The sequence below is a fragment of the Manacus candei genome, unplaced genomic scaffold, assembly GCF_025592945.1.
Source record: "Manacus candei isolate 608988 ecotype Guabito, Panama unplaced genomic scaffold, ASM2559294v1 h1tg000153l, whole genome shotgun sequence".
Taxonomy (NCBI): Eukaryota; Metazoa; Chordata; class Aves; order Passeriformes; family Pipridae; genus Manacus; species Manacus candei.
In genome coordinates, this window is record NW_026138201.1 from 1,859,131 (window position 1) to 1,868,173 (window position 9,043).

The following is a 9,043-nucleotide window of genomic DNA, read 5'->3' on the forward strand; positions in this document are numbered from 1 at the left end:
GGGAAGAAATCCCTCAGTGCCTGATTACTGCAGCCCTTCAGTTAGAACAGCATTTGCACACTTCAGTAACTCCCTCCCAACTAATTGTGTAAAACATCAATACTGCACATTATCTTAAAAAATGATCCCAGAGACAGCTTCCTCTTTTCACACAACACAAGTCTAATGTGCCTTCCCTAAGAAGCAGCAGGAGAATCATTTATATTCACACACCCACTCCTATTAAAAGTCTGTGAGCGTCCATATTAAGGGTCCTCTGGTTTTAAGAAAGGACAGAAAAAAACCTCAACAGGAACCCCTCACAACAACTCTGACAAAAACTGAGCCACTTTCTGCTGCTGAGAGCAACAACCCAAGCAGAGCTGCAGCCCCCACCCAGCAGCACCTTTAACCTGCCCCAAGGTCTGTATCCTTCTGAAATGCCACTTTTCCCCTTAGCTTGGCATTAATCAGCGTTATACCATTTATAACCCATCAGTTTTGTGTCTACTTGCCCTCACCAAGAGCTCAGAGAGACAAGATTGTAATCCTTCTTGAAAAAACTGATTATGATCCTTTGCTACAGAACTTCCCGCACCAAAAAAGTCCAATCTCAATAAATCATCTGCCCGAGGAAGGAACGATGTGGGAGTTTGGGGGGCTGATTTTTATGGCCTGGAATGTCTAAAGAAGTATTCATAAAATAATGAAATGTAAGGCATTGCCTGGTAGGCTAATTTTAGAAAACTAAATTATCAAGTTTGAACACTGAATCTAGAGCAGAGCAGGACTAAGCAGAAACACAATAGTGTCACCATTTCTGAATTTATTAAATATTTGCTCTTTCAAGTAAAACTGTACTTTTGTAATCTCTCCATTTAGAGAAGAGTTTGGGGAAATATTCATGCACAGAGTCTGACAGCTGAATCACCTCCTTTTGCTGTGCATCCCATTTGCCTTCTCTGTATTATTCACTGCCACAGAGACACGGTGATTTAACATTAATTTAATTTACATATACTAAATGTGCTCAGAGTATTTGCACAGCTTGACTACAACCATGGGACCCGCTTTCCAAATTCAGCTAAATTCATGGCAAAGCCCACAGCATGCAGTTCTTTTGCTAAGCTGGCTGTGGAACAGAGTTACTTCTTAGCTTCTAAAATTTAACTATTCATGAAGAGTTGATGACTTCTGTTCTGCCTCTCAGCAACAGCTTGACCAGCCTTATGCATCAGCATCTTTATCCTTTGTCAGACCCTTGCTCTGCACCTCTGTCTGCCTCAAAGCCTTTCAGAAAGCTTCTGTGCTGATCAATACTTTTGGAAATCATAAAACGTGCCGAGTATAAAAAAAGATTGTCATGTTTTGAGAGCAGAGGGAGTCTGGACCTTCACTGTTGCCTTTTTGCTCCTTGATCTGCAATGCTAAATACTCCAGGGTTAAAGGATCCTCTTTTGACCATTATTTGGAAGGATTTTTCATTAGAAACACAGCTGAACAGGTTCCACAACTAGTAGCAAAAAAAAAAAAAAGTAGTCACTGCTCAATGGAAATTCAATAATAAAGTTTGTTGCTTTTAAATCTGTGAGATCAATTAAGGAGAGCCCAAGCCTTAACCCACAGATCTCGACCTGAATTTCCAAAAGGTCTGTGGACCAGGGGGTTGGCCAACTCCTGACAGAGAAGAGGCAACACTGCAGTCAGAGCTGCCCTGGCATCCTGGGGTTGGGGCTCAGCCCTTTTCCAGCAGGAGAACTTCAAAAGCCACAAAAGAACCACCAGTGCCTGGCAATCAACCTTTTGTAAAGGGTGAAAAGCACCAATCTCTAAGGAATGGATGGGAAGGACACTAGGGGATCTCTCTAACTGTCTGTAATAACAGGATGATTTAATGCCCAGAACAACCTGGACTAACCACACTCCAGTTTAGTACAGAAAGCCAAATTCCAGAGAGGAATCTGTGTAGCCCTTGCCAGTCTCACCTGAGGAAAGTGCCTCTTTGGTCTCCAGGCGTGGTGATGTCTTTCCCTCTGAGTCACTGAGTAAGACATACAAGTGCCACTATCTCCTGGGTTTAATTATGGCCCAAGGAAAAATATATTCCTTTTTAGCCTCAGCAAGCAACCAGCTAAAGCTTAAAGCACAGGATTAGTACAATATCAATATGATGCAAACAGCAAACCAGTCTCCTTCTGAGCCCTTTAGAAATACCTGTACATGAACCACAAGCTGTATTTTCTATTTACATGGATTTCTCTGTTGTGCTATAAAATCCTTTCCATAAATTTATGAAGGTCTAGTGTAGATCTCAGGTCCTTTTTCTCAGAGATTTGTGTGTTGTGTCCCCCAACCCCTTTGAACTTCATCTTTGGGATGGCTGGAAACCTTCTTCTACTCTATGAATTTAAGCAGTTTATTCTGTGATTTCAATCATTTCACCCCACTTTTTTAATTCAAAGCTCCTCCACATGCAGCATGCAGTAATCTTAAAATTACAGATGGGTGCTGGCCAGCCTCTTTCACCTCTTGCCATAGATGTAGAGAGTAAATAAAAAACTGGAACAAGCAGCAGAATCCCAAGTACAGCCCTAAACCAAAGTGCACCAGAACCTCTCAGTCAGGGGATCAAAACAAAGTGGTACAAAGATAATAAGAGGCAAACACTATCTATCAATTTGTGTGTGACTCATTGACTGACTACTGCAAACAGCAGAAATTCAACCAATTACCCACTAGAAGTCAAAAACCTTAATACCAACTGTAAATGTGTTTTAAAAAATGGTGAAATTACAGCAAAACCTGAAACATCCCTGTGTTATCAACCCTGCTTTCAGCACAAATCCAAAACAAAGCCTCTATTATTTCTACTATGAAGAAAATTGACTCTATCCCAGATAAAACCTGAGGGAGAATACAAATATTTCCCTGTACTTTTTTAAGTAGAATCAGCTGCTTCAGCCTCTGGATGACCAGTACATTCAGATCCACTGTCCTAACAATCATCTTTTTAAATTAAACAAGAGATTGATAAAGCAAAGGAGAACCCACCCCCCCTTTTGTGCTGTGCAGGTTAAATATACAGAGGTTCAATGTATTCCAAGCATCCTCTTATGATTTAGGAACAAATTTTTGGGGGTTGTGACCTTTCCTAGAGGGAATGCTACACACACAGGGATACCTTGCTAGCTGTGCACTGCTCCTGCTGCGAGAGCAGCTTGGAAAGGGGAGACAAGGAGACAAGCTCAGCTCTTCCAGCTCGTTTTAGGAAGGGGATATGCAGGTGGAAGATGAAGAATGGCACGTATTAAAAGGCAATGATGAGAGTGAGTAGGAGAGCAACAAGAGCTGGCAGAAGAACCAGCAGCAGGGTTTGCTAATCACCCATCAGCTGCCAGGGAGGTGAGCGGGGAGGCATCCCTGAGCTGTCACTGTCAGGGCTCACTCCTCCCAAAATTCCTCCCACCCTCTCCAGCAGGAGAGTCCTCAGGGACAAACCGATGGGGAACAGCAAACCACAAGCCTGGCAACGAAGCACTGACAGCTCAGGGATGACGCCTCCGTGCGAGGCTGAGATTTTCTGCGTTCTGGGCTGGAGAGGGGGGGATTTTGTGTTTGCTCCACGGGTGCTGTCCTTCAGCTGAGAGAGCCTGAAACCTGGCAGAGTTCACCTTCACTTTGTGCCACAGCCCTGATAGATGCAGAATAAGCCACAGAGAAGACATCTGTTTATTAAACTGTGTATAAAATGACTGTGTCACGTAGGTCTCATCTGTGTTTGTGGTATTCAAAGCAAACGGGGCAAGCATGAAATCCATGTTGCTCCATAATGCCAGTTTGGGCCAAATAGTGCTCCATGGTAAAGGTGTGACTCAAAAAGGGATTGGAAAATCCAATGCTAAGGCAGTTGACAGAGATTTATTTAAGTACCAGTTAAAAATTAGGACATGAATGTACGATTTAAAAAATATTTATAAAATTCTTTCATCTGTATTTTCCACTAAACCCATACCAGGGATGAAGGGTAATCTTGTAAATTGAAATTAAATTATCTAAAAGCAATGCTCTCAGGGAATTTTCTCCAAGCATTTTTTTTTTTAGGTCTGAGTTATCACTTTTTTTTTTCTTTAAGCAAAATAGATCAAATTTCCCATTTACAGAGCCCAATGTCAGCTTGATTTGCCATCCATATTTTGCAGTATTGTGCTAATTCATGAGAAGAAGAGAGATAAAACAGATGGAAACAAAAGGAAAACCAGATTTGTTTCACTGTGTAAGGAGCTGGAAATACAAGGAATTAACTCACAGGAGAAATAGGAAAGGCAGGGCAGGGAGAACAAAGATTTCCCTGAGCTCCCTACTTTTCCATGACTATGGAAAAGACATGTCTATCCAAAACCACTGCAAAGAGACCCCTGAGTCCCACAGGACATCACCTGTGCAAAGGTGGGACATCAACACACGAGGAGTGACTGCCTTTGTCCCTGCATGGATTCAAACAACCTCCGTGCCCACTGCACCTCCCAGGCTGCAGGGCTGCATCCCACACCCCAGCACCAGAGCTCTGGGCTTTCTGGCAACCCTCTTCTTCTTCTCCTCTCTCCCCATGTGTGGACAGGGGGATTTCCAGCAGAGCCCTCTGGATTGCCACCTAATCCCTTCCAGAAAGAGAGTCTTTAAAAAAATAATGGGTAACCACCACCACCACTTCTACTCCTGCAAGCAGGAGAGAACTGCAGGGGTTTTTTTTCAAACAAACTAAAGGCTCAGCTTCCCAGAGAGTGATATTGGTTTTCTGTCTGCCATGACTGTGAGCACAAAACCAGAAGCCCCCCAGCTTCACCCTTTAAAACTTTCATCTAGTGGCTCTATGATACCAGACTTGCTCTTCCCTCTCTGAGATTCCCTTCTTCCTCTATGATTCCAGACTTCCTGCTACTTCTGTGATGCCAGACCATTTCCTTCCTATAGGATTCCAGACTCCCTTGAACACCTAGAATGCCAGGAACCCTCTTACCTCTATGATTCCAGATGCCTGCCTTCTTTCCTTCCTCAGTGATGCCAGACTCTCTCCTTCCTTCGTGATTCCACAGTCCCTCCTGCCTTTATGATGAGACTCCTTCCTTCCTCAATGATGTCAGGCTCTCTTCTTCCTATTTTATGTCACTCTCTCCTTCCTTCATGGTGCCTGACTCTCAGTTATCTCTATGATGAGACTCCTTCCTTCTCCCATTATTCCAGATTTCCTCCTCTTTCTATGATGCCACACTCCCTCATTCCCTTATGAGGCCAGACTCCCTCTTACCTTTCCCAAACTCAACCCAAATTGGTAATCTTTAGGAAGTGGCTCATGTCAACCCTGGTTTTGCAGCTGCCCAACCTCCAGAAAACCCAACTGCTTGTTTTGCCCAACAAATCAGGGCTGTTCTCTGTGCAAGAGGGTTGAATAGAAAATAAGGAACCCACAGATCACTGACTTAGGGTATCACCTGTACCTTTGCAGGATGTTACTCATGCACCCCTGTCCCCCAAAAAGCAAACAAGCAGAGATCTCCTCTTTTATAAAATACACTGGCTTAGAAGTTGGGAAAATTCCTGCTTGGAAGAGCTTGGGCTAGAAACTTGTTCCTTAGAAAGGCAGCCTCAGGTATTTCCTTGCATAATCTACCCAACTCTATGTGCCAGATCTCTGGCATTAGTTGGAAAAAATCCCCAGAGATTATTGTTGATATCCAGCTATTGTTCCTATCAAAATAGCAGCAGGCATCATCACAGGCTCCTGGTGCCACTCACATCCACCTTGTTGTTTCATTTGCTCCCAGAGGAACTCAAAATATTGTGCCAGGGCTTGTAAAGCAGGGACTTAGAGGAGCAGGGTTCCCAGAACTTAATGGAAAACGCTTTAACTGAGATAAAAGAAGTGTAGCCTTTAATATTGGGTGTTCAGAGGGGGATTACTGCATCAGAGAAGCAGGGCAAAAGGAAGGGAAGGGGTAGGATCATGTCCTTTAAAGAAGATGCACCTTTGCTTTTGGTGTGGAAGGAGTTATGGGAGGAAACTGACAACTTGTTGGTAAGACACAAATAGTCTAAATTATACAAAGGTTCTTCTTGCCTTATTAAAAAGGGTTCCATTATCTCCTGCAAAAGATACTGAGAGAGAGGAGTATCTGAAAGGCTGCACTGCTGTGGCAGAAAGCAAAAAGCTGAAGGTGCTAAGAAGAAGCCTCTGTAATGAACCTTCTGCAGAAGAAAAATTGAATTTACTTTAACTACTGTTACAGCATCTCCTCCCAGGGAAAGAGATGAGACTGCAAACATTTGCACCCCGTGTTTGATAGTGATCCACCCAGCCCACACACTCCCTCTGAAGGCCAGCAGGCTGTGAAAAACCTGTTTTCAGTTGAACAGACACATGTCACATCTCAGCTGGTCTAATCACCCAAGTGTTCAAACACACCCAGGAGGAGAATTCCAGAGTGGTTGTTTTTGCCAGCACTGTTTCATTTAGGGATCCATGTGCAGGGTAGGGAGGAGGCTGGAAACTTATCCTGGGTTCACATCTCTGGGGCCTGGAGCATCCTTCTGGGGCAAAGGAGTCACCTCAACAGCAGTAAGGAAAGGATTATTGCACTTTAACAACACCCCAGGCACTGCCAGGACAGAGTTTCAGGCTGCAAATCTTTGTGAGGCTCTGCCAACCAGCACCCAGGGAATTTAACTGCATGAGGGCAATGGGATTTGAAGATACCCCTGTGCTCAGCACTCTCTCCCCACATAAACGTGCTTGATCTGGTGAATTTTGAGACAACTCACGTGTCCTCCTGCACCTCCAAGTGCCCTCCCAGAGGTTTGAATGCCCCGTGGAGTCTGACACTGCCCATCTCCAGACAATTTACATAAATATTCTGTGAATAAATTCTGAAATCTGGTGGGTATTCTCTCACAAATAAAGAGGAATCGCAGTGAATGCAAACAGATGAAACGACACAAGTGGTTTTAACTGGAGATGGTTGGGAAAACTCACAATAAGCCTTTTAGGCCAAAGCTTTCGAAGCTGATGACACAAATTGGAGCTCAGTTACTGTTATTTAGCAGGCTTTGCTTGTCTGCTGCTCTCACAGTGATCACAACCAGACTGAATTTCCCCAGGCACAGTTATGACACCAATATATGCAGTAATGTCTGGATGTCTTAGTCGTGCTGGGTTTTGAGCATCATCTTCTTCCACAGTCTGAAAGAAATCTGTTTGGTTTTTTACCTTGATGGACTGATCCCAAAGAGTTTCTGCCAAGTCTTCCTAGTTTTAGATGAAATGGCAAAGCAATTCTGGTTGCTCAGAATTGGTCACACAGGTCACAGAAACAAGGTGGCACAAAGAGTGCACCAGCAGTGCAAGTCTCCCCTGGGAATGCAGTAATTTAGGCTTTTCCATGGCACAAGGAAGAGAAGCACAAGATCCTTTCAAGGGGGATTATAGTTTCACAAGTTAGAAAGGATGCTCTCTGTCTCATTTTAGGATCCATTCCCTAAAAGGCTGTTGCAGAGTTTGTCTACTTTCAAACCCCACTGCAGAGACAGAACTTAAATACAAGAGATAACACGTGATCCAAATACCTTTACCAACCATCCTTGCCCACAGCCCTGCACTCTTCTTCCCCCCAGAAAACCCAAAAAACCCCCTCTTATGTGATTTCACCTAATTAATTTAGTTAACCTTCCCAAATTATCAGAGAACTAAACGTTGTTTATCTCATAGTTATTCAGAAGGATCAGATGAAGGATTGAGGGTTGATATTAGCAAAGTAATATCCAGTGCTTGTAGATGTGCAGAGAATCAGGGAAGAGGGATGTAGGAGCACTGTGTTGCCATGGAAGGGACAAAATGACTTCAGTAGTTTCTCTCCATTTGTAATTCCTGTAATTATATTATCTCATAAGGAAAATAACCTCTGGGATGTCTGAGTCAATGACAGTTGTGTTCAACTGGAGCTCTCCCAGATCAGTTTTGTCACGTAACATATTTTCCAGACAGATTTTGTCCTATTCTTCCCCATCCTAAGCTTTTGTCCCATTCTTCCCCATCTGTCTGGTGACAGAAAAGATCACCAATGTGCAAGTTCAGCACAGTGACAGCAGTGAGAGGGGGGGACTTCATTCACAAACAAGTAGGATGTTGTTTAGTGCAAAATTAATCTGCTGGAGATTTGAGTACTGACTCTCAGGAAATTATTACACAGCAAAGCAGCACTTCATGAGCTCTCCTGCTCCCCATACCCCATCCTACAGCATCAGCCCAGCACAGGAGGCTGAGGTCAAGTATCTAAACAGCACTAAATGTCCCTGCAGAGCCCGTGGCAGAGGGACAGGCATGGCAACACATCTCCCAGAACGGGAACCTTTACAGCTTCAAACTGAGAACAACCTTATCTGGTGGGCAAGCAACACCATAGAGTGGATGGGGATCCAAGGATTATCTTCCTCAGCTTTGTTTCTTAAGCCTTCAGGCACAACCACACTTTGGGAATGGCAACAAAAGATTTTTGCCTTGCTTTCAAAGCCAGAGCTCTGGTAGGGTCTGGATTTTATCCCCACACCTGGACTGAGGGTTTCATGCCCAGGGTGGCCTTCTCAGAGCATGTCTGTGCTGAGCAGCAGCATTTTTTTTTTAGCATCTATCTAGTGAAGGTGGAGAAAACCTTTTTCTGTCAGGATTGCCCAGCAATTGTGTGTAAAAAGCAAGGCAGTAGTAGGTTGTTGCCCAATGTTAAACCAACAAGTGGAATTGTCTCTCCTGAGGGCCACAGACAAGTTTAACCCATTTTTGTCACTCCCCTAACCCTTCCCAAGCACTGGGGGTTTGGAATAGCCTTTTATCCTTCCTCAAGGCTTCCCAATAGAAAGCTGCTTTTCTCTCTTCATGGGGCTGTCTCTTCTCAGCAAACTCAGCCTTTGTGTGAGAGCTCCTTACTGGAGGGAGCAGCTACTCAATCCCTTTCCTTTTTCCTGTCTTGGCTCTCCAGGTGGTGGCAGTTCCTGCACCTTACTATGACCACTATACAAA